Source organism: Anopheles arabiensis, chromosome 3 (assembly GCF_016920715.1).
Source record: "Anopheles arabiensis isolate DONGOLA chromosome 3, AaraD3, whole genome shotgun sequence".
Classification (NCBI taxonomy): Eukaryota; Metazoa; Arthropoda; class Insecta; order Diptera; family Culicidae; genus Anopheles; species Anopheles arabiensis.
Window position 1 is genome coordinate 92,360,806 of NC_053518.1, and position 25,399 is coordinate 92,386,204.

Consider the following 25,399-nt stretch of genomic DNA (forward strand, 5'->3'; position numbering starts at 1 on the left):
ACCCTTCATGGAGATTCCTCTCACACGAACTCAACCTCTACAATTAGCCTGCTCTATCAAGGGGTTCATTGATAACGTCAGACTGATATCGTACTCCTGGAAGCAAGAGACAACACTCGATGTGAAGATACAGAATGAGAAACTACTGTGACCCAGGCACATAAATTAATTTCCAAGCGATAAAACTCCCGCTGGCGCCGCTTCACTACGTCACTACACGCACTCTATTAGCTTTGATGGTGGGTGGAACCGAACGGGTGGCTGTTTTGTGTTTTTAGTTTCTTTTGTTTTATGCCCCCCTCACAAACTTTTGCAAAAAAAGGAAAACCTCAACATCAACACACACTTGTTTAAATAATGGGCATGTGCCCCCGAAAGCTGACGGAAGCCGCCAGCACAAAACGAAAGAAAAATGCTGATTTGAAGTACATTTGACACTCACACGCGTGCGTGCGGGTGCGGTGCGTTCGTTGCGCGAATTCTTCTCTCTGTTTCGTACAATAAAAAAAGGCCGACACAGCAGCAGCAGCATTTTGTTCCAATGACAGTTATTAAAAATGGCATGTGTAAAACACACGGGCATATACAGGCGCCGCATGATAGAGGGACATACTGCCACTCACTATCCATTTTCTATGCTTTTCACTTTTCACAACATATCTCTCAAGAGAATGTGAGTGTGTGTGAGTATTTCTTCTTTCCATTTCCCACACGAAACGTATTATATGCAAATTGCACACCCACAGTGGCGGCGGTAGGGGGGGCTGTGTGTGGAGATGGTAGGAATTAAATTAATTACTTCATTATTATCGCTTCTTCTGTTCCCCGTGGTCCCACCGCGCGCCATAGAGTTCCGATAGGCATTAGAGGCCGTGCGCGAAAAGCTATTATGTGCGCCGGGCGCCGTTTTCTTCGTTAGCGAGCATTCATTTCTAGGTTAAGATCGTGCATGATACACTTTTCCCGGCCCCTGTCGCCGTACACTGAACCATATTATTTGCGGTTTCGCTCCAGCTCGAAAGGGAAATGATAACTCGCTGAAGCGGGTTCGATGTGAATTATAATTCCACGCTGTGAGTGCGTGTACGCACCGCCAGGGGTTTTGTTTTTGGAAAGATGAAAACAAATATCCAATTGAACTAATTTCATTAGCCGTTGTTGGTGTCGAATTTCTCCCCTGCTATGCGTCATAGATACTAAAACGATAAAATTGAGATATTCAATTGTCGCTCATTGACTCTCGGCGCTTACCTATGATCCGTTGAAGTCGCTTCCACTACAGCTGAGCTACGAATGCGTTTCAGCTTCGATGCCAAACGGCGTTCACTGCTGAAATGAAACAGAAAAAGAATAACTTTATTACATACATTTATCGTCAGTAAAAAATTAAATTAAATGATTTATGAATTCAAGCTTTCATTTAATTCGATTTTAAACAGCTTGTACACCACACCATAACATTAACACGCTTCTCAGAATAAGCAAACATTTCTTCCGCTCATTTTCACATTTCGACAGGGAGAAGCTCTTAAAACATATTGCACCTAAATGGACATAAATCTTTCCGAACAAAAATATTACATGCTCAAGCCGGGACCCAGCCCAGCCCAAGCCTGTCCGAACGGAAACATCACATTCCACCGAATGGTGATGGTAGAGGAGCAACGGATGTGCAGAGCCAGAGAGGAAAGCGTGCTCCCATCTTTCTTCTGGCAGTATGCATGCGGTTAGACGGAAAAAATAGTATTTGCATTTGAAAAGATGCAGAATCTCGTACCACCTCTTCCCGTTTTGCGCTTCGAAATATTTACACGAGAATGTCATTCTCTTACATGTCTTGTGGTTCGTGGCTTTTTCACACCACACACACACACACACACTTACACATACACAGGTGTATAAGTATTATTTATTGACTCTCGCTGCAGGTGATGTGGCCATAAAATGCTGCTATTTCAAAAATATGTAAGAAATGCACTCAACGAAGATGGCTAATGCACCCCGACCGTAAAGCCGCACACAACACACTTCATCGCATCGATAAAGTGTCGGAAGGGGTCGCCCTAAGCGATGTTGCCAGTTCAGTCGTTGAAAGTGAGGATGATTCTTTCGTCTTTTGCAATAAATGTATCTAGAAGGGATAGAAAAATGATGGCTTTTGCAATTCTTCATCCGCACGATTCTCCATTTACAGTCATAAATTCTGAGCGAATGACTTTCGAAGCGCTCCAGATACACCACTACACCGCAAAAGCTCGATTTAGCCTTTAAACCGCCGTCCGATGCTTCCACTTCGCATCAAGATGATAAATCTGACTAATAGACACTTCTCCAACATAAAAAGGCAACCCTTTCCACATAATTTGAGCAGGTTCATTTAATATTCTAACACTTTACAAGCGCGCGAGCGAGGAAAATCTACACAACAAAGACACAACATACACACAAGCAGCTTGAATTATGATTGCACACGTAAATCATGCTACTAACTCAGGTGAGGTTATTGACTCCCCTCTTTTGAACAACATCCCCACACAAGACACCAGGCAAACGAGGACTCTTCAAACTGCAGGCATCAAAATGGTGGGAATTTCTGCTGGATACAACACAAGCAACCCAAAACAAAGGTTCCAAAAAACGAATCTTGAATGCAGGCAACAGCAGCAGCAGAAACAGGAAGTGTTTATTCTCTGGTGAAGAATTTCGAAGAAACAAAAAAGACACAACAACCGATATCTTCCCCGTGGGAGGCCGTCTCACAGATTGGACACAATTTTCCCAGCGACTCCCCAAACCACTCTCTTGGGCCTGACCCGAAGATGAGGCAACAACAAAGCAACGAAGACTGGCGGTGTGTGTGTCTGTACATGAATAATTTTCAATCTATTATCTGAGTGTGTCTTGGCGACGAGTCCACGAGGTAAGAAAGTGTACCGGCCGCATTTCCTCTGCCCAAACGAACAAAGAAGGAAACTCAAATTACATAGAGCAGGAAACAATAGACACCGAAGAGAGGTGTGGTGTGTGTGATGCAGTGATGGGTTTGCTACCCTCAGTGGAATTAATTTACATTTAAGCTCCCGGGGATGTATATCTACGGCCGAATCCGTCTGGAAGTTCTTTCGATCATCTCATTGGATAAACTTTCGAAGGAAAGCAAGGATCATAACACGAATATCAATCTCTCTGTCTCTCTCTACATCGTCAGCTACTGATAGATAATGACCGTAATGCGTAATATCCTTAGGGAAAATCTTATCGCTGCTTCCGTCATTTCCGTTCGAAATCAAGCGCCACACGTTTGTTGTGCTTCATTATCTTTCGCTTTGATAAAAATATACTTTCCGTATTCCGAACATCAACAACACCGATTCTACGGAACTGCAACTGCCCAGGCCGGCACCCAGTCCCTGTGGATGTAGCGAAGAGGGTTAAGGTTGCGTTGTAAATAGAACACATAAACAGCTGAATGATATCCTTTCACCAACAAACGTGACAGCAAAATAACAATGTGCCAGAGTTGTCCTCACACCAAGTGCGATAGCGTCATCAACACTGTCAATCAATAGAGAAAGTTAAATTCAATTTTATTTCCTGACACTTTTGCTCAAAAAACAATTACATTAACTTATCAAACTTTTAAGAAAATTGTTCCAATTTCATCCTTAAATGAATAATCCGCCGCTTCACTCTCAATCACACTTTGCGAAAGTGTTAACACGGCAGGGCAGTCTACCAACTCATCGGCCGGACTGACCTCTCGGGCTCATTTACACTTCGACGTCGATATCATACCGTGCGACGATGGCGACGAACGAAAGAACGAACGAACCACTTCAAAAGCACAAATACACAGTAAATCTTAGGGAAGGGTAGGGCCTGTTACGGGTCAGGTTATACCCTTCCGCAATCAGCTCCAATCTTCTACCGGGCTTCCCTCCCCAGTCAACAAGCGCCCTCATCCGTTTGCGTAACGTATTTATAGAACACATGGTATGCGCGTATCGTAAGTAAAAATAATTCCAACCTCCCGCGTCGTCGGGTCGTGTCTCGCGCGCGGCCGGCGTTGTCATTATACATGCGTCTCTTTGGGGCGCACCGGGCACTCGTGAATGTGTTTGATGTTTGTGTTTATACAACAGGGCGGCCCTCTGAGAAGTTGCCCTACGCATAGAGAGCGAGGGAGGGACAAGGTGTCATAAAGTAAATCAGTCAACAAACGACAAAATACATCAACGAATTGTAGCAACACTTTCGCCTGACCGGCCGCAGACGAACGTAAAAGTTATATGTTGTTGTTTTTTATGTAAACCTCTACACATATCTGTGAGGGAAAGAACTAGATACAAAAGTAGGGGCAGGACCTAACAAAATCGAAGCCTCTGAAATTGTAACCCAGAAAATGACAAATAGTGACCCCTGGCGTAAGCCAGCGAAGAAAGGTTCTGAAAGTCGCGGGCCAGACCCCGATTCTTAACCCCAAAAATATTGCCACAGAAACACCATTTTCCAGCGAACGAGGTTAAATCGTTGACCCACACAGCGAATGTTCACAACGACCTATAATGAGGCCATCGGGTCACTTACTACAGTAAAACTATGCTTACCAGCCCATCGGTTCTTTCCGTCAGTATCGAGTCCCGTGCTCATTACCCCCAACCGGACGCACGAACCCAACGGGAGGTTTGCATATTATCCAGATCAATGAACTCCTGCAAAGACTTCTTCTTGGTGATTCATTAGGCAATCAATTAACATCGGTAGATTTTGTCAATCGTTAACTGGGGGCACATGTGGTGTGTGCCTGTACATCGGAGTTATCGTCTCCAGTGAACGGTCATGTGCGAGGAGCAAGGCAATTAATTGAATCCACTATCTCCGAAGCGCACCCACCAAAGCTGGACGTGCCTTCCCAACGCGTACGACAGGGCGGCGGCGGCAGCGGCAACCACAAACTAAGGACCGTAAACGACTAATTAATATTTATCAGAAACGATTCACGCTGGTGACTCCTTGCTTGGACCACCACGCCCCACAGCAAGCCCGCTCGGAACTGGCCCAGAAAGACAGAGACAAGCTTGGTCAATTGAATTACCTACAACAAATTGAACTACTCCTATCCGTCCGCCCCGATACTGGTTCGCTTCTTGTCACTGTGCGTTGAGGAAGTTACTGCCAGGACAAGGTTAAATTTGCACTAATGGGTCTTCCTCGGCAGACCCGCTCGTTTGAGGTTCAAGAAAACCTGCCCAGTAACACACCAGGATGCTGTTAACGCAACATGGATAATCAAATGAATAACTTTGTTAGTTCGATTTATCCCCGCTCGCAGTTGTGCTTCGCGCGGGAGACCACGATAAGATCCAATTAAAATCTCTCAATAATTTCTCAATCTTTCACCATTCATCAGACATCGCGGAATTCGTTGAAAATGCGCCACAGCTCGTCAGCCATATCTAGCATCTGACTCATTGCATATGCCTCCGATGTTCGTTAGGCTGCGTGGCGGCGATCGTGCAAAAATGTAGATCACAATCATCCCTCGTCTTGAGCACTGTGGCAGCACCGTTAATCTTCCAGCGAAAGCATCAGGATTTTCAAGGTACCCCAGAGCTTAGCTGAGGTGGACTGCTTCCTCTCGTACTTGCACACTCCTCATTAGAAGAGCGAAAATAATTGACCATATCTTACTCTTCGTGCTTTTCGTTTTCTTCATTGGCCTGTCCAATCTCCAGTCCGAGAAGTTGGTCTGGGCATTCTATCGAGCTCGTAACATCTCACCTAAGCCACACAACACCGAACAAGATGGTGTGGGTTATGGGCTTCAGTGCACACCATCGCGCTTTCTCAACCTCGGGCAACGCGTCAGTCACACTTGGATGATTCATTGGACAAGTGAAGCTTGCCCGTGTCTCGGAACAACGTAGCCGGCAACAGCCTACAACCAACCATTGCTCGACCATTTCAGGTGTGCATAGGGGAATAATAATCACCGAGCGATGTACTTCACCTTTATGTGCATGCGAATATCAACACGAGAAGCGCTCGCAACAAATGTGTGTACATTCTTCGGCCGTGCACTAGCAGCGTTAGTTGAATGTCTGAACGTATCCTTAACGTTTTGCAGACGGATGTAAGGGGGTTGGTTTTTGTGTGTGTATGCATGTTGCAATCCATCCATTAGTTTATTTGCTAAAGGCATTTAGAGAGCTTTGGAGTGACTATTGCCCAGTAAGACACCCAATGTACATTAAGCAGACGAAGACGATATGCAACATTGGAACTGCTCAGACGAAGGAATTGAAGATTGTGACGACTTGGGAGAAACTGCCAAGCGTCAATGTTTGGTAAAGAGAGATCTTATAACGAGTGTACATTATAAACCCATCATTCTCACCAACTGTATCTCTCTCGTGTTGCACTGTTCCACTTCTATAAACCACACCTCGAGCCAAATCTAACAAACCCCAATGGGTGCCTCCCCCAGCGATAATGATAGCACACCATCCAGGCCTAAACCAAAAACAAATTAGTTTCAAATTACTACCGCTTCCAATTGCCATCTACACGCTTCGCGCTAGAAATAATGGCGCCACCTTAGGGGCGAGATACGCGATATGCCATAGAGAAGCAAAAAAAAAAACAATCTTTGAAACAGGCTCGTACACCACAGAAACCACAACGAATACCCAGCCCGGGAGACAGCACTAATGATAGCGATTCACGATATAATGATGCACTACTGTGTGTTCCTGGGTACAAAATCGATCAACTGCTATCGGGCTAGTGGTGGTCGTCGTCATCTTCATGCGGCCACTGTACTCTATTTTACATTTACAACAAAATCAATTTACTGCTCATTGTTTCAATCAAATCACTGTAAGGGTTTCGCTCGGATCAATCAGAAAATAGTGTAATGGCGAGTGTCTACAGTGTGTCATTCGTGTGCTAACCTCCTTTTCTGCCGTAGCGCTGCTTTCCGATGGGCAATGTGCAAATGTACTGTGGTGGTCGGTTCTCCCCAGAGGCAACACACGTTTGCAGAGCAAACCGAGCTAGAGCTTCACCACACACCGTTCGATGTCTGGGAGGCGTGAACATCACCATCATTTAACCAAGTTTGAAACCTACTGGCAAGAGGTGGGGACAACCCGTTGGTGTCGATGCCGAGCGCCCCAGGACTGATGTGTCAGTTCAATGCAATTTACTCCAACACCTCCAAGCAGTACCTATGTACCTATGTCGCCGTGTATACCTTGACCAGTACAATTTGCACTGAAACTTGAATGCGTAAGTTCACCCGCAAGCGTACGGTGTAGATAAATCAATCATGCAACAGAGAGCGGAGGCCCAGCCCTGGACCGACAATGCACTCATAACTTCCTTCCCATTCGCCCCTTCGGCATGGGTAATGTCCGGGAAGGTTATCGGACGACGATGGCGTAGTGTCGTCGCGTTATATGATACATCAAAGCCGTCCCCTGCATGCCACGCCGAGGCGGGGGAAGTCATTCTCGTTTGTCTGCGCTGCCGAGATCACCGCACCCGTCGTCACAACACGGATCATTGTCGGTGCGATGCTCTTCAAACAGTGGCTTCCACTAAACCGATTGAATTGAGCACCGCAAAGGGGTAGAGAGCCGTCGCCGCACGGTCACATCGTCCACCGACGGACGGACGGTAGCACTTTGGTCGTTAGGCTTTTAAAAACCACACATCTGCAAATCTAGGTCAATGCACACAAAACGGTGGTGAAGTATCGCCGAGCGCGCTCCGAGGACCAATTGGCTGATCAAATGCACGGACACAGAGACAGGCACGACGGATTCTTCTTCACAGCGCGGCACCAGCGCCACAATGACATTAGAAACCGTTCGAGGTCTGGCGGGCTCTACACACTGGGCTATTGCGCTCTTGGGGCTTGCCTCATTCATTGTATCTCAAGCTGCGTCCGACGGAACGACTGACCGATCTGCAGAGATTGCTTGCAAAGGCGTGAATTACAAATTTATGATTGAGCACTCCACATACACATCATCTTTCATAACTAAAACGAAACACATAGCATTTAAAAACACACATCTGCTGAATGGAGTGTTAGGAAGCGGTCACAAACTAACGATTCTGCAAAAGGGTAGAATTAATAATTTCATCTAAAAAACATTCTTCTTCCTCTTTTGATATTTCCCTCTCTTGAAGCAAAGTAAGCACAACCCGAAGGTCGATCAATGTCCCCCGACGGGACACAACCAGGCAACAAATGCATTTGTGAAATCGTGCTTCTATCGTTACCACTCCAAACCCGTTGCGAAAGTTCAGTACCCGAGACACAAACACTCATGTATCGAGCGCAAAGTGCGATTCAATGAGCATATGTGTTACGGTTTGCACGATTCCGTTTTTAATGCTATTCAATATTATTTTAATGTTGAAAGCGCTCTGTTTCCGGTCTGCTTTCTGTCCGCGTGCACATCATCTCGCTCCGAAAGGGTCATGAATATTTCAAATGTCCTAAAACAATCAGATTTTCCAAATGCCAAGCCCAAACGTCCATTAATATTCAATCGAATTTGAAATGAACACATGAGCAAAGGGGGCTCACTGTAACTTGCAACCGCAACAGGACAGCTGGTACAAAACGGTTTTAGCTTAAAAGTAAACACTCCTAACGCTCCTCCTGTGTATGTGTGTGTGTTATCCCACACAAGACACCCACCCAAAAGGGTCCCCCAAAGCACTAATAGAGTTTCTTTATACAAAAAAAAACGAACTGTTCTACATCGTACTTTCCGGTACTCAAATCCTGGCCGGCTTCAGCAAGCATCATATGATGGCGAATAGCATAGATTTACAATCATTAAGCCGGAAACTATAATATCGCATAAATAATAGAAGAGGGCCGTATGATCCACACCACCGCCACACGTCGAGAGGCCGGAAACGAAGGCGAAAAGTACGCTCCAATGTCGAGCTGTGTGTATACTTTATTCCACACCACTAAATCCCCCAATCAGGCCCGCTCTTGTTCGCGGGACCAAGCGCTACTGCCGTTGCACCTTTTCTCGGTGCGACACCGAAAACGCAATGTTTATGATTTATGCATTTGCGTGTGTGGGCACGACACACACACACACACACACACACACACACATCACACGTCGCGTAGGTGATGAGCTCACGTGTGTTGTGATTCGAGCATCGCTATAATGACCTAAGTATGGCCGCTATCGCTTCGTCGTCTAGACTAGGGTGTGCCGGGAGAGCCGGGGCCAGACGGGCCCCATTTTTCCGGCCAATGCACTGGGACACGGCGAATGGCATGATCGTGTAGCCCGCGTGCTTAGAGCGTGTGCGCAATCCACATCACACCTGACCATATGCCACACACCACATTTGCACTAATTTCAGCTGCTCAATACACACAAGGCCATCGTGAATCGGCGTGTGGGAACACACGAGCGCGTTCGTAGACCTCTCACCAAACCGGGTTCGTCCACCTGGTGTTGCCAATCGTCCGAAATGCGGGCAAAAATAAATGGTTGTTGCTGTTGTGCTGCGTTGCGCTATTCGGGAAGGGTACGTCGTCCTGAGTTGACGTGTATCGGGGGTAATTTCCTAGCCAAAGATCCTTCTCGACCGGGTCATTGCCAATGCTAGCCAAAACCGCCTACACACCTCCAATTCCACCTTCATCACCTGCAGCCCCCCACCTCTTCCTCATTCCTAATTGGAAAGTTTAAATTCGTTAAGTTTGATGATCTAGCCCGGGGTGTACCTGGCAACACCCAACTGTGGTTTCCACAACACCCGCATACAATAGTCTCACTCACTCTCTCACACACGCACACATACACACATTCGGTTCCCGGGTGTGCAAAGGCGTGCCAAATGTGGAATCTTGTTTCAAGTATGTGCTCAAAGTTAAGCCATGTCCGGGGAGATTGGGGATGCTGTACGGTGGTAGAACATCCCACACAAGCGCACGCTGGATGACCCAACTGGGACGGTTGAAGGTGGTTGGTTGGGAGGCTGGCTGATGATGATGATGAGGTCTATGAGAATTTTTGCCAAAGCGAAAGAAAACCGCAGAAAGTCAGGGCCACGTCAGGCCCGTGTTTGGTACCGGCAGACACTTAATTTTAGGGAGCAGACATTGACCAACGATCAGCCGCGGGGGTGCGGGTCATAGCCCTCGTTCGCTAGCTTCAAAGCAGAGTCGGAACATGAAGACAAACGCGCCTGGCGGTGTTTAAAATCGATTGCATTTTCTGAAGTATGGGAACATTACTTTACGACAGGAGCTAAAGAGCGGCAGTCGATGGCAACTTCAGAAATGCCGATGCACTTTACCCGCGCGATGACTAAACTTGGGAAGAAGAAGGTGGACTTCCCCATCAGCAACACAAACACACGCCCCAACCAGTCAAGATCAGATGTGTGTGCGAGTCAAGGCGCAAAAAACAGGTTTCAGGAAAAGTTCAATGATTCTGCCACATCCCGATTGCGAGCGGGAACGGTGAGTGTTGTTTGCAAATCTAAAGAACAACCGTGTGCACTCTTCCGGGATCTAATAAGGACGGAAGATTCCACGCGCCACCGAATAGCAGGATGATCTGCCCTTACGGAAAGTCATCTTCATACAAAGCTTCTCTATTCCCGCGACCTGCAGACAAGCATACAGTACCGTACGGCTCTGTTCCGCTTCTACTCGTGTGTGTCTCCTGATAGAACAAAGATGAGATTTCCGCGTAAGGAAGAATGACACAACGGAAACGCAAGACGACATAAGTGTACGGGACGACCCCCAGTCATCATCATCGTCAATGTTGATCTTACACGCACACACAACGGGTCTTTCTTGTTCGATCGCTGTCATTGGCGTGTTAGAGCGCTCATCATCCGCTCGCGTGTGGGGGTGTGTTTGGTGCCCCACGAGTCTCACTGTCTCGCGCAAATGAACGTGATTAATCATTGGTGACTCATGCGCCACGAGGCGTAGAACGATGCCGCTCGATCACCAACCACCGCCGGTGGGACACAGAAGTGATCAAAGTCGTTTTTGAATTTCACGCCCGGGAAAAAAATTGTCTCCAATGCTGTACTTCAAACTCAGTTTTAATAACCAGAAATCTATACATCTCTGTAAGCATCATTATTCATTTCCATTTCCTCGTGTACCAAACACGCTGGACCGCACAAGCTCTCTAATGATCACGATTAAGCAAATGAAAAGATCAATGCCTAAATGCGGCTTCTTTTCCACGAAAAGGCGCAGCAAATTAAGCTGCTAACCATCTCCTTCCTTTTGCCGTCCTCGAAGCACACTCGGATCGGCCGTAACGAAATAAATTAATTTCACTGCAATAACCCTAATCCGCGCTAAGGCCTTTCTCTCCGCACAAGATTTCTGTCGGCGACTTAACCACACTCCCTTCCCCTTTTCCGCAGGTCCCAAAGGTAATTGTGAGGGTAGGATCCCCCACCGGTCTCTGTGTCTATGTCTGTCTGCCAACTACTAAATCCTGACCACCAATCCTCAACCGAAGGCAACCCCGGCACGGTACGGGAAAACAAACGGCCCAACACACACACGCGGCCACACACCATCGTTTACGGTCATTAAAAATCGGTGGCCGCGTGCACGCGCGTACGCGAGTGATTATATCTCGATCGGTACACCGTTTCGGTGATGTAGACCTCACGATGGCACACACCAAGCCCGATGGAGACTTCAAACTGGATCATCCCTTCCCTTCCTTCTGGTCCCATCGGTGCGCGGAGGCTTATGGCCTGCCCAAAAGCGCCTGCAAATGAAAGCGAAAACGAGAACAAAACAGGCCATGACGAAATGCGAGACATGTGGATGAGCCACATGGATGGGAGAGCGAGGGGGGTGGTAACAGAAATGAGCGATTATTAGGTAGCATTATGCGCCCGCGACTGGTTACGATATGCCCCCAGCCCGGGCGATGGTGGCTCACACAACACTCGTCTAATTTCACGTTGCTGTGTTGTGTGCGGCAATCTAATTGAGTGTTCCACCCGTGGGGCTGATCCGTTGAAGCTTGAGAAAGAATGTAAACGTGAGATTTGTAGCCCGCATGGGAGTGTTCCCCGTTGCCGAGGAGGAGGGCGCTAAGCTTACATCGGGGCACTTTATCCACAATAGTCTGTCGGTGTCAATCCAATTTGTCTGCGGCCGCATGACTATGTTTGCCCGTTGCTGTAACATCCTTCCCAAAAGCGTTGTGCAAAATGGCATCCAATTTTTCTTATAACACTTTCGTCGCCTACTGTCCCACTCTTCTGCCCTTGTGCAGCAGCAGTTGGTTTAACGGTGGTGCCATAATTCCATTCGCGTATGCAAATTGCCAGGTAATCGTCATAATTCTGGAAAGGTATTTCCTCCTCCGTGAAACTTTGTGACGCCGCCCCATCCACCAAGCTCCAAGTATGATACTCAAATTCCGGTATTGGCGCGACGTACGCTTCACATTCTTTCCCAGGCCACAGTGTCGGGACAGTGTCGCGCCAGCGAGCGTTCGGTCTGATAAGTAAGTGAATACAAAAATTAAACATAATTGGATAAAAGTGTTACAAGTAGTAATGGCAGGGCGGTAGCAAAGGATGCCCGCAAGTTGCCTTGTTTGAATAATCTATGAAGAGACACACACACACAGCACATGCTTTCCCTTCCCTTTTGGAAGCGGTCCAACGCCCGCCCGAACGATGATGTAAGCGGAACGTTTTAATGCCGGATGCTAACATCGCTTCCATACGCGTACGACTCGGACTCCACTGGGCCCGGCGGGAGTTGTAACGGCAAGCGCCGTGTACTGGCTGCTCTGTTGTAGTAGTGCTTCCAAAGTTTGTCGTGTTCACTTAAACAACTCTTCGGGCGAGAGTCTCGGCAGCGCTTCCTCGAACGGCAACAGGAACACTAGTTGGGGACACTTCCTAATACGAAACTATGGTCTGTTATTAAGCAAGCATTTCCCCACGCTACCGGTCGTACTGGCACAGTCGTAACGATCCTGTAGGACACGAAGGTTACGTCGCTCATTACGAAAGGCTTTGCGGCGTGGTTTCTAGACGTTCCTAGGCTATTGTTTCCTTAGCAACCTCTTCAAACGCGCGCCAGAGCACACGCTCGCAACAGTAGTGGGTTGACAATTCTATTTTCGTAAAAAACTTTTCAACTACCTAACAACAACAGTGTACGGGAGTACAACACTTGGCTGTTGGCTGTGAAAGTTATACCCGCCGCTCGGTAGAACTTGCCGTAACTACACTCCACGCAGAGCAGAGAAGTTGCTACTGCGCCCAACAAAAGCTTACACTTTCGCCTTTGATCGCGCGTCCCCCAGCACACACAGCTTTGAAGTTGAGAATGGATTCAGATTACTTCCGTATGCTCTCTTTCAGGCTTTATCGCAATCCGCTAGCGTTCTGTGAAGCACCGTGTTGTTGCTGCAACGCTGCTGCTGGCAATGCGAAAGCTGCTAAACCCCGATGTAAAGAAAACCGCTAACAGGGTTTCAAGTATCGTTTGCGACAACAACGACGTCCTCCGGGGCGTACGAAATTGAAAATCACTTCCTGTTGCTCGGTCACCGATACCGCGGTGCGGGGCAGAAGCTAACGGCGTATATACCCAGAAGGAGAGAAGTTAGCTTTTTCTCCTGTCCCTCATGGCTCAACAGAGTCACGGCTGGCTGGGAGCAATTTGTTCCATGTTCAATCGATTTCTGCGTGTGTTCAACAGCACGTCAAACACATTGCGGGAAACTAAGTCAAACGCCCCCTGGGCCAGGTACTGTACTCTCTTTCTCTCACTCTCATCGTCGCTGGACGCCTTGCGATTCCGATCTCGTTTGCAAGTAGTTGATAAAAAAAACGAGCCGGAGGTCCCAGAGCCAGTTGCCGACTGAAAGCACACGCGCGTATGTACGTGTCGAATTTGTAACGATCTACGGAGAAAAAAGGGAATGACATTTTTAAAAGAAAGAGAGCGCGCGTTCGATTGATCCTCGCCGGCAATGGAGCCCTTAATCATAGCTATTCTTAGCCTCGCGCTGTTGTTGTCTTTTTTTGTTTCACGTGCACACACAGCACTTTTTCCCCACCAATCTCGTAGAAATGGTGCTGGTGGTCGTCGCATTTCGAATCACTCCATTTCCTATTTTTTGTTGTGTCTGTTTGAACTTCACGGTACAATTGATTTATCTCTGGGCGGTGGTGGTGGGTGGTGTGCGCTACACAGCCATCGGAATTGGTGCAGGCAAGCGCTAACCTATATAAAAAGCTCACTTGGCACACTAACAACCGTGGTCGCGGGAAATGCTAACTTAAGGGTCGGTCGGTCGGTCTCGCAGTCCCCCCCCCCCTCTTCTCCCCCAGTTGCCTTCGGTGCTGACCACCGCGTTTTGGTCCATTATCGTCGTGATAACATGAAACAAAACCAATCAAGCTAAAATTATCCAAAATGAATGCAATTGAGCGTTTCCTTCGTTAGTCGGGACTCGGGCCCTTGCGATGGACACGTACCGACACACACACACAACCACACACCACCACCACCACAACCGTCATTAACTGCAGGGCAACATTGTGTCTCGTCCCGCGTGTCGCTAGAATTTGCTACATTTGAAAACTGCTCACGAAAATCGTTGCGCGTCTACATGGCCGCGCGCCGCATTGCGTGACACTATCACTGTTGGAACATGGGTTTCTCTTTAAACCCACACACACAAATGTACACGGCACCGGAAGTGTTTCGTATCAGGGAGGCGGGCACGGCGGCACTGCTTGCAATCCAATCCAGGGGTGAGCGTTTGGACAACATACCTTTTCTGAAACGATTGGAGGGAGGAAGAGAAGAAAAAACGAAAACAAATAATTAGTTTAAAATTCATTCCAGTGCTCGTGTAACTGTTCTGTCACGCACGATCGATCGCATTGAGTGGCGTCGTCGGTTTGCGCGGACGAGAAAAGTTGAAATAGTTTGCGTAACAAAGTTTAAAAAAGCTTTCGCTTCCTGTCCTCTTTATAGGCGCAATTGAAGTCAAAAGAAAGGGATCCATAATTGTTTCAAAACTGTTCTGCCTAGTGTACTGACACTACAATGCAATAGTGTGAATCATGGAAATCATTCGAACCGATTTGCATCACAACAATAATCCATTTCAGGCTAACACACACACACACATCCAATCGAACGCATGATTTCATCAATCCATTTCCGAGCGCAGTTAACCCGCCGACGACAGGCAAAGATCAAGATCACCAGTAAGGGGATTGCTGATTGCTTTCTTGCCACTTCTCACTCATCGCAGCTATTTGTAGTAATTACACTGACATCACCGTAACAAGGTTCCGAAGAGAGATGGACTCCATGGCCGCAACAACAACAACAAAAAAGGAACAAAAGCAGCACAAACAGTCCCATCTGGTCACCATCCATCTCAAGGCACAACGGTTCGTTCTCAATTTGCAGTATCACTCGTTTGCTCCAACCAACAACTACCCAAGCCAACACAGAGCACATCCCGGGTCTTCCTCAAGATCTAGGTAATTGTTTTGAGCCGAACGAGGGGGCCATCTGGCCCAACAGTGCACACCAGCAGTAGTGTCGAACGCTGCTAATTTGGTGTAAATTGTTTGTACTTCCCTCCCTCGAGTGTGCCTCTTCATTTCCTCACAGACGAAGAACTCTATTACTTCTTCCAACAATATATCAACAAAGAGAGATCAAGTTCGATACACCGGCGGGAAGTGTGTTTGAGCGCACGTGGAAGCGAAGAACATCGCCGTCTTCGAATTTCGGATAATCGTCTCTAAGAGCGTCTCGTTGACCAGAACCTTGCGGCATACACTTCAGCTCTTCGGGGGCCTGGCTAATGATACTCCGCGCTCCCTTACACCTAAGTGATCTACACAAGTGAGGCCAGCCTGAAGGCAACACATCTCTTTAGAAGAATAGGGCGTGCGCACACAACATCTCCTTCAGCATTTGTCTTAATCGTTCAATCGAGAGCGACGACGGCGACTTGACCTGGCGCCTCCGGAAGGTCCCGCGTAAACAAATTAGCTTCGAAATGAAGTGCGCTTCTACACTTCCACACATCCAGACAATGGTGGCAACACACTAACATCTTCATTTACTTCGGGAAAAGAGCGAATGGTAGTGATGATTGTAGTTCCATCCCGCCTGGAGACATAACACATCCGATTGACCTGCGCGCCAGCCCACAAAGCGCGTGATTTCCGATCGGCGGTCCAAGAGAAAGAATTCATTTGGAGATAGCTAGAAAAAAAAGTCGATCAACACCCATACGCACCCTATAATTACGAAATCGAAAGTTCGCTTCCTGAACAACACACATCTCTCTCGTGTCTGAAGAAGATATCGCAGAGCCTTTCACTTTCCCTGGCTTCTGCACTGGTTTGATAAAACCCTTTTTTGGGGTGCCGGCAGTTTTTGTCGTTTTTTGTTGTTGTTGTTGGTTAGCTTCATTTTATTAAATTCAAATCTTTGCTTCCTCCTTTACCACGGAATCTTATCGTTTGCACATATGCTTCCCTCAAACCCCAAAACCATTCACAGCACACCAGAGACCGAGTGAAATCTTAATTAACATTTTAATATCTTTTTAATTGATACCAACTCGCCGAAACACCCCATCTGTGTGCATGTGTCTGCGCAGGTCGATGACCGGAAGGAGACCGGGAGAAGATCTCCGGGAAAGATTGGACTCGCAAAGCGCGCGTGAAGATGAAAGCTCCCGATTTCTCGTCCTCCCCCACTCTCTGCCGTCAGGCTTTAGGGGGCGAAGGTGTGTATGTCACGAGTTCGATGCTGTATGCATGCAAGTGTAGTGACCAACACGAAGAAATGGTAAGCTCGACTATAAAAGAGTGACCAAATGTGCTTGCCAAGCGGACGTCAACAGCTTACGTTTATCTGTGCTTTATCGCAATAAACTCTACACACCTCTCGTATGTATCCCAAAGGCAACACACAACACACGATACGCCCAACTGCAGTATCTAATTAATTTCCCCGGTCTCGTTGTCCAATAAAACGCGCCCAACCCTCCTATATATGTTGCTTGCATTCGAGTGTGTCGTTAGCAGAGTGGGCGCGCGCCCGTGTATTTCTTGTTCCAATATTTACAATCCGACCAAATTGCACCTCGGGACTGTAGCATGATGCCTTTCAGCTATTTCACACGTTTGTCCGGCCGTTCCCAAAATGTATCCCAAAATGAAACAGCCCCGCCGTTCCTAGTCGGGAAACTCTGAAGTGCACACAAAACTACGCCCAAAAGCATGGGGCGAGAGATAGAGACGGTCGACACCTTCCCTTGTCGATTTCTCCTCTCGAAAGGTGATCGTCGTTAATCGATAATATATGATTTTATTGTGGCCCGTTACGCGCGTGTTATAAAACCGTTTTCTCCCCGAATCCTCTGGATTTCGTGATTAATTTTTCATGGCTTTTTAGGAAGCTGGAGATTTGTGTGGTTTTTCTCACCGTCTGTGTCTGTAGTAAATCTGTACTTCCTTCCTTTTTTTGGGGAGGGAATGTTCTTTTCCCATTCGGCGCTTGAAACATAGAAGACATGCCGTCAAAGTCTATGTAATACAAATAATAGACACTGGAGCATAAGCCCAAAAACGGTGCCCTTTTGAAGGGCATTAATCTCTGTGTCCCGTAACCTTTTTGCGCAACGGTAACAACGGTGTACCATTATGCAACTTCTCCTCGCTTTACATTGCACGTGCCCACCGGTACACGGCGACCAGCACACACCACGAGGCGTACACGCATCTCTTCCCGTGTAGGCCCCCGACCGGCCGGCCCATCCGTGGTCATTATTCTCTTCCTTCATGCAAATGATTGACGACGAAAAGAGGCAACCGCTTCTGACCATCAATCCCCGGGATCTGGCCCACCACACACTGTTGCTTCACCGACGACCAGATGTAGGCGCGCGAAAAGTGGGAAGAGTCTATTTTAAGGTGCTCAAAGCCTGGTGTGTATCATGGAATCCAAATTTGTGCAAACGGATTAAATCATCTTCCATTTTTAAAAGTTTGCAACGGTGTGACGGAAACGGAGATCATAGTACAGGTATTTGCGAGTACCTAGTACCTCTCTCCTTCTTTCTCTCCCTCTCTGTATCCCTGGAGGCATAGACATTCGTAGTCGTCGGTGGGGCATTGGTTGATCAACTAGATCACGTTTCATACACGGCATCATCTTACACACTGTCGCAGTCGCTAGCATACAGAGCTGATGTATTGCGTCAACATTAGAGTTTAATTAACTTGTCTTCTTTTTCGGAGACCCTACACCGAATGCGTTTGAACTACCACACTCCAGTGACATAATCTATCGATCGACTAATATCTATTAGAGCAATATGATGTAATTGAAATCCATCTCCTTTGCATAAGAGGACCTTTTTGCAATTACTAAAAATAGGGATAAAAAGTCATAACAAGACACGACCACGTACTTTTTTGCTCAAGATGTTTGTGAAGAACCTGTTTTGCTGTGCATCGAATGAATCGTGTTGAGTGATGCTTACTCACCAATGAGTTCAAGACAAGCAGCAGCCGCCGACGCGTGTTTTCAGCCACAAAAACGTTACTACAAACAAGAGTCATTCATATGCACTTCACAGTTTGATGCTGCTGATGCTCCACCATTAATGTTCAAAGTCTTGATTGATTGTAGAAGTTATGGTGTTTTCAACACTTTTCGCTCTGTGATATTGTGTCTTCAATATTGGAGGGCTTTAATTTCAATTACATCTAACATCAACTTGCTCATTAAATCGACTTGTGAGAAAGAATAGGCTTTCTTTCTTCGTGTAAAAATAAAATACGACCCCATTAACCCTTATCAATCATCCCGAAACCCAAGGTCTTCAAGGGGACACGTGTCTTATGCTTGACTCCAGAAAAAAATAAAGGTGAGAGCCACTCTTCCAGGGGAAACTTTTCCGTGCGTTAATAAAAAAAACACTCCTATGTCAGCAACGAAATCCTCCGTAGATGGTTCGGAGCTTTACGACCACGCCTGTGTGCATGCCATGTGTGCATCTCGTCCGGAGTGGAGTTTTTTCACCGCCCCTGCGTGTGATACACGGCTGTCCCAACCTACCGGCCACCGGCTATCTGTAGAGTTCGGTGAAAGTTTTGGGATGTGCATGTGACACTGAGGAAAAAAGCAGACATGCTCAAACCGAGGAAACATCCTCGGCTGGGTAAAATGACTGCTTTTTACTGCGACCATAACATCGCAGTCGCCCAGGCTCTGCTGCTGCACTTCTTGTCCAGCAATGGCCTCTTCTCCTTCCCAGCGCCGTCAACATGTCTCCACTGAGCTGACCACCCTGAAGCAGACCGTTAAACAGAACCGTTCGCGGCTCTTCCGTCGGTTCCTGTTTTCTTTCCAAAACGTTCTGCCCAATCACTTTTGCCTCTCGTAACGCGGACGGTATATCTTGATGGGGAGGGTTAAGAAATAATTGTGTAAACAAACCTGACCCACATAGCGGGCAGGAGAGAATTGGGAAGGGGAGCACAGTTGACATACTACTCCAATTATACCTTTTCACCTTACCCACACACACACACACACACACAGGTGACAACGACTGTTTGGATAGCGTCCCCCAAAAGGTCCCCCCAAAAAAGCACGAAGAAAAACCTCAACTGAAAGATTAATGCGCTCCACACACCTTTTCTTACGCACGCAAGCCGTCAAGCGCTGCCGTGTTGTTGTGCTAAGACGGAAGCAGAACTAAAAGTCGCAGCTTATCGAGAAACAGAGATCCCCAATCTCTTTCTCCCTACGGTTTATAAAGGTCGTGATGCTTTCATGATACGCGTGTGAAGAATCTTTCACTTCAGGTCACTTCGTTCAAACACACAATCGTTTTGATGGGCGCGATTAGAGATCGTTTCAAAGCACGCGTACACACAACAGGGGAAGCATCATCAGATAGTGTTTGTCCAAAAACAGCTTTTTGAGAGATTAAGTGCTCCAACTTGCCACCCCTGAGGTCTATTTATTTCCTAATAAAATGGACCATTTCTTCTTCCCCCCAGCTTGGACGAGGAAAGGCAGCGAAACACGCTTTGATTTACAACGTTTACATTGGTACAGCTACCAAAAATTAATTTAAAGCACACACACACACACGTATTTGATTTTCGACCAATCGACCGGACAGCAACCGAAGCGCAGTCAAGTGCGTAAAATAGAAATTTACCCATTTCCTGCAGGCAAATAAAGCGCAGCCGAATTTCTTTCTCCTTCTTCCTTCTTGCTTTTCCCCCACAATCTAAGGGGAGCCGGAGATATACTCCAATCGAAAAAAAACCTTTTATATCACAAACATTAATCTTCTAATCATTGAACATTTCTTTTTTACGGCCGATTTGAATTAGCAGGAACGACGATGCGGTTTGTATGCGCTTGCGCGCGCACACACCACACTACCCTCGGGCCCCGACAGACAAACGCTTTCATTAATCATCGTAAATTGGTGCTTTCTACCACGCAGCGATTTATCATCAGTACTAAGACTACTCCACCACTACTACTTGGCGAGGTGGGACTGACTTTACCGACACTGGAACAGGAAATAGTGCCGAATAGAGCAATTGGTTTTCAATGGCAAATGATTACAGCTAGCGTTTTGGTTTGAAAGCAAAAGCCCCGCACAACAAGCGCACGTTGAGGTGTATGTATTGTATTTTTAAACTATAACGCAACGAATCTCTTAGTCACACGGAGTCGCGGAGTTTTTTTTCTTCAACTTAACAGTAATAAAAATTTAAATTAACGCTAAATTTAGCACCATTCAACACCTGACGGCTTTCCATGTTTGAGAGGAATAAGTACAAGTCAACTGATTTAATTGTCCACTGCCACCCCCGGTTGCCAATGTCACAGGCAAGATAATTCATTCATTCTTACGCGTCTGATCTTGCGCTCACAATATTGCCAGCCACAGTCTAGGCACGCGTGTGTGTGTGTCATATGAACCTGTCACCCGGTTTGAAAAACCTACGCTATAATAATCCACTATTAAGAAGCGATTCAAACCCTTCCACCCTTCCCGTTGCACTGTGTGTATCGCTGTCGGTGTGCGCGACCAACGCGATTAAATTGCGCGCGTCAAAATCAGACGACCGGCGGCGAGGGCCTGCTGCAATCTGGGGTTGCGCGCAACACTGAGCTAACGGTGGGACACAGCAGCCGGCTGCTGTGGTCTGACGGGCAAATCTCAAACTGTCCTATGATGCAACGCGCAAGCGAGAGGTGAAGAAAAAAAAAAACAAAACAAAAATACAGAACTACCCACAAATTGCAACGAGTGTCGGAGAGCGTCAACTACAACGCGAACGCGGCGCTCTCAAAAGTATAGTGTTGAGCAACACACGAAAGCGCACTGATTGAAAAGTGTCTAGAGACATGAGTTATGGAATGATATTTTTGCTTCCAAGGCTAGAAGAGTATCGAACTTTGGTTACAAACAGCCTCCAACAAGTATATTTTATTTAAATAATTGATATCTCCTTCACACCTTTCAATCTTTGCGCAACAAACTGTTTTGGTATGAATCAACAAACCCACCAGAGCGAACCCTCTACTGCTACTGCTACTTGGTGTACCAATACTATCCCACCACAGTAATCCTTCTGCCGTTTTAGCTTGAACAGAGGGCTGTAGCCCTCTGTTCAAGCCAGTAGCTTACCGTCACTCGCCTAATCACAATAATGTGCACCACCACACCATTTAACCCCAACCCCTTGGGTCGATCGCCACTGGCACACCATCATTCGCTAGTCCAAGGGAGAATTTATGTTGCGTGAAGTTTGTTCGTAGCGCCACCCAAACGTCGCATAATAATGGCACAGATTCTTCGATGAACTCAATAGGCTTTTCAACATGTAGAGAATGCTCACGCGATTACACAGTCGCCACACGCCCAATAAAGCTCTGTGTGTGTGTGTGTGTGCACGCTTTTCACGGCCCAATTGTAACAAAAAGCCCCCAACGAAACCAAACCAAGGAAAAAAAGGCACGAACTTTTCACCTTCGCAGCGTATGGAAATCGGAACACGCTAATGGGAAACGGCGACGGGGGCAACCTTCAAATCACATCAATTGTAAAACGGATTCTCAATTAGAAGGGCTGTTTCGGAGGGGGCAGGGGTGGGGGGGTTGTTTTAGACTAAACACGGTCCGCCGGTACAGCTTCTGGCGATTTTGCTTTCCACACATTTAATTTGCCCCGTTCTCCAAAAAATCCTTCCAAGTATCCTTTTTTTTGAGACATTTCAAACTTCACGAAACGCCCATATCCTTGACAATGAATGATTGGACATACATTGCCATAAAACGCTTGCGCTATACTATTCGTGATACTACCACCTCTGCGCCATCTACAGGAGGAGGACAGTACAAACGTGCCAGAACATGTATAAATAAAACGCTCATTTCGCTGCCAATGACATGAACGATTTTCCACCATTAACAGACCTAACAGACCGGCTGTGAGGCAACCAGCGATTAAACAATGGGGCCGGTAGCTTTAAAAAACACGGGGAAACATACGCCCCAATAACATTACCACTGTCAACGACATCCAACAAGCGCATCGCTCATTTTCCCCCGCCAGAGGTCGCTGTCAAGGCAAGAAGGGCACGTGAGAACACACAATGTTTTTCCAATCAATTCTCCCTGGACCTGCCTGCCTGTCCGGAACAACTGTGTGTGCGGCGTGTATGTTTTTGTTGGCAAAAATACAAAACAGAAACATCACTCACAGGCAAGGTGGAGGCAGGCACCACAGCTATTGACATCACAGCCCTCGGCCGGCAGGTGTGACAGGGCGATACCGGAAGACGCAACAATGGCAGACAGAAAATGGGTAAACTTTTAACTGACAGCCGACGATTTGGAGGTTATGTACATTCGTCGTTCATACCGACTGCGTGCGTGCAAAAACTGCGGCAAATGGGGAGATGGGGAGATCCCACCATCGGAGGGAGCTTCTAAAGGGGACTCGGGTGTTGTGGGAGGAGGTTCCGTCATGTTTTCACACACTTCGTTTCGTACTCAATTTCAATCGATACCTTGTGTTTGTGTGGATGCTCCATTACGGCTCTCCGGTCAAGTGTGTTCAACCTTCGGGCGAATCAGCGTGTGTGTTTAGCATGTCTCCGACCCCGGTGTTTCTCTAAACACTTTTTTTGGCAACTATACACAGTTGTCACTGATACGTCATCCATGCGCCCCAAGCGCAGCAGGGCGCTCTCCGAAAATCGCCAAATGTTACGCTTTATTTTTAGAACAAACTAAAACAAGCTATTTTTTCGTGTGTTTAAAAAAGAATGCTCACAGTTTTTCTTTTTTGCATTTTCATTGGCCGTGATCATTACACAAATAGACTTATTGGAGACATCGGCACGCCGTAGCCGTATTTCAATGATATCTTTTTTCAACACTGTAGGTCAAAAATTTCCACGAATTGCCAAAAAACGAAAAAACTGGATTCTCCGCTGTAAAAAAAAGCTGTGAAAAATGTTTGTTTTTGCTATTTTTCACAGCCAAACAGCAAGCTGCCACCACGCTGGTTTTTTTCTGGTACTTTCTTTCTGGTCTGTACCCCAACCCCATCCAAGGTTTGATCAATATTTGCTTCCGGAGTCATAACATTTTTTTCCATAGCAGCCCAACCCCCCGGAGTTGTGACCCCGTTCCGAACAGAACAGAATCGAAGGAAGGGGAAGAAGGAAAAATTCAAAATTCTCAGTACAACAAAAATGCAATGCCGCCGCCAACTGGCTGGCGCTGTTTTCCATGCGAGCTGTACGGTGGAGAGTATATGAAGCAATATCCTGCAGTATAAACAATCCTTCAGAGCCCCAGAGTCCTGCTATGCACAATCCACAGGAGGAAGACAGAACACCTGGACACACCGGCAGCAAGTTCCTTTCGTTCAAGGGCTAAACTTCCGGGGGGCTGTATGCTAGTCGGAAGGCGCAAGGGCCAAGCGACGAACCGTTCCCCGTCGCCCCTTTTGCGAAAGGAGCGTTCGTCCTTGCGTTGCAGACAGTTTAACGAGCTCTATAAAGTAGAATAGCTTAAAAGTAACCTCGCCCCAAAAAACGGACCGGAAAGAACGAACAGTGCAACCACAGCAGGGACCGGCGTCCGATGCGAGTTCTATCTAATCAAGCGGAAATATTTTTCTGTTATAATTTATGAAGCTGCTGCTGCTGCTACTACCCTCATATTGTACTGATATTCATTGCCTGCGGGTCCGGTATAGTAGCAATAGCAATAGCCGGATACTTTTAAGGTATTACAGCACCAGATTAACATCAACAACTCGACTCTGTTCGATCGGAACCCCTTGAGGTTTGAGTGGGGGGATCGATCGTAAAAGAACGCAAAGCTCTTAGGTCATAAAATGTAACGTTCTATCACATACTTCCCTCCCTCTACTTAGGATATTGAATTAATAACACGCTTTAAAATCGAACATTGCCGAACAACCGCTGGGTGCATTTCCTCAACCAAAAGCGAAAGCTAGTCAAGCGAAACAAACAGACCGATTTTAGCGAATAGAACAGAGCTGTCATGCAGAACTACAACCCGTAATGGTTTACAACACCACAACAGGCAGACTGCTGCTGAACGTTCAGCCATCCGGAATAATAATTGACCGTTACAGTCACGTCAGAGAGCTTTAGCACATACAACTTGTTGAGTGAATTCGTGCCCAACAACACCATCGAGCGCTACCTGGGGCCTGCTGCCTGTTTGCAAGCAGATCATGTAAAAAACCTCACCAGAACTCGTCTACTCTTCACCCACAGCAAGAAGACACACGCACCAACAAAAAGGAGGATAATGGGGTGCAAAAAAACATCACAACGTTCAAGAAGCGCACGAAACTCAAGCTCCAAACTCGAAAAAAATCGAAAGTTAAGGTCAGTGGGCACCGGTAAACCGGTTTCTTCCAAACTTTGGTCTTTTTCGCCCTGCCCCGGGAAGGAGAACTCTTCGACCAAGACAAGTCAACGAACACACATTCATCGGCGTGGAGGCGCGCGGGCGCGTGTTTAGGCCATGGGAAACTTTGCGCGAGCTGGTAGGATGGATCGAACGCCAAAGTGAACAACTTCTAAGTTTTCATGTTTTGCCGTCGTTCGGCGATCTATTCAAATTTGTGCTCCCAGCTGCAACATTGACGAGCGAGTTGTTACATGAAAACTTGTCCAAGTTTCTTCAGAGCACCAAACTGACGTCCATTAGCAACTAGACATAATCCTATTGATCGTATCTATTGAGTTTCTTATAGCA

General features: G+C 46.9%; 1 protein-coding gene across 12 annotated transcripts in view; it reads right to left on the minus strand.

Annotated features, from left to right (window-relative positions):
- Nucleotides 1–25,399, minus strand: part of LOC120904766 (dnaJ homolog subfamily B member 6) — a 66,586-nt gene that overhangs the window by 29,125 nt on the left and 12,062 nt on the right. For 11 of the 12 annotated variants that reach the window (XR_005739822.1, XR_005739820.1, XR_005739821.1 and 8 more), the window contains 2 exons: nucleotides 19,755–19,759; nucleotides 1,252–1,329 (listed from right to left, as the gene is read on the minus strand). The gene's annotated coding sequence lies outside the window, so the exon portion shown is untranslated. The remainder of the gene's footprint in view (nucleotides 1–1,251; nucleotides 1,330–19,754; nucleotides 19,760–25,399) is intronic. The other variant, XM_040315086.1, reaches the window with a different exon arrangement.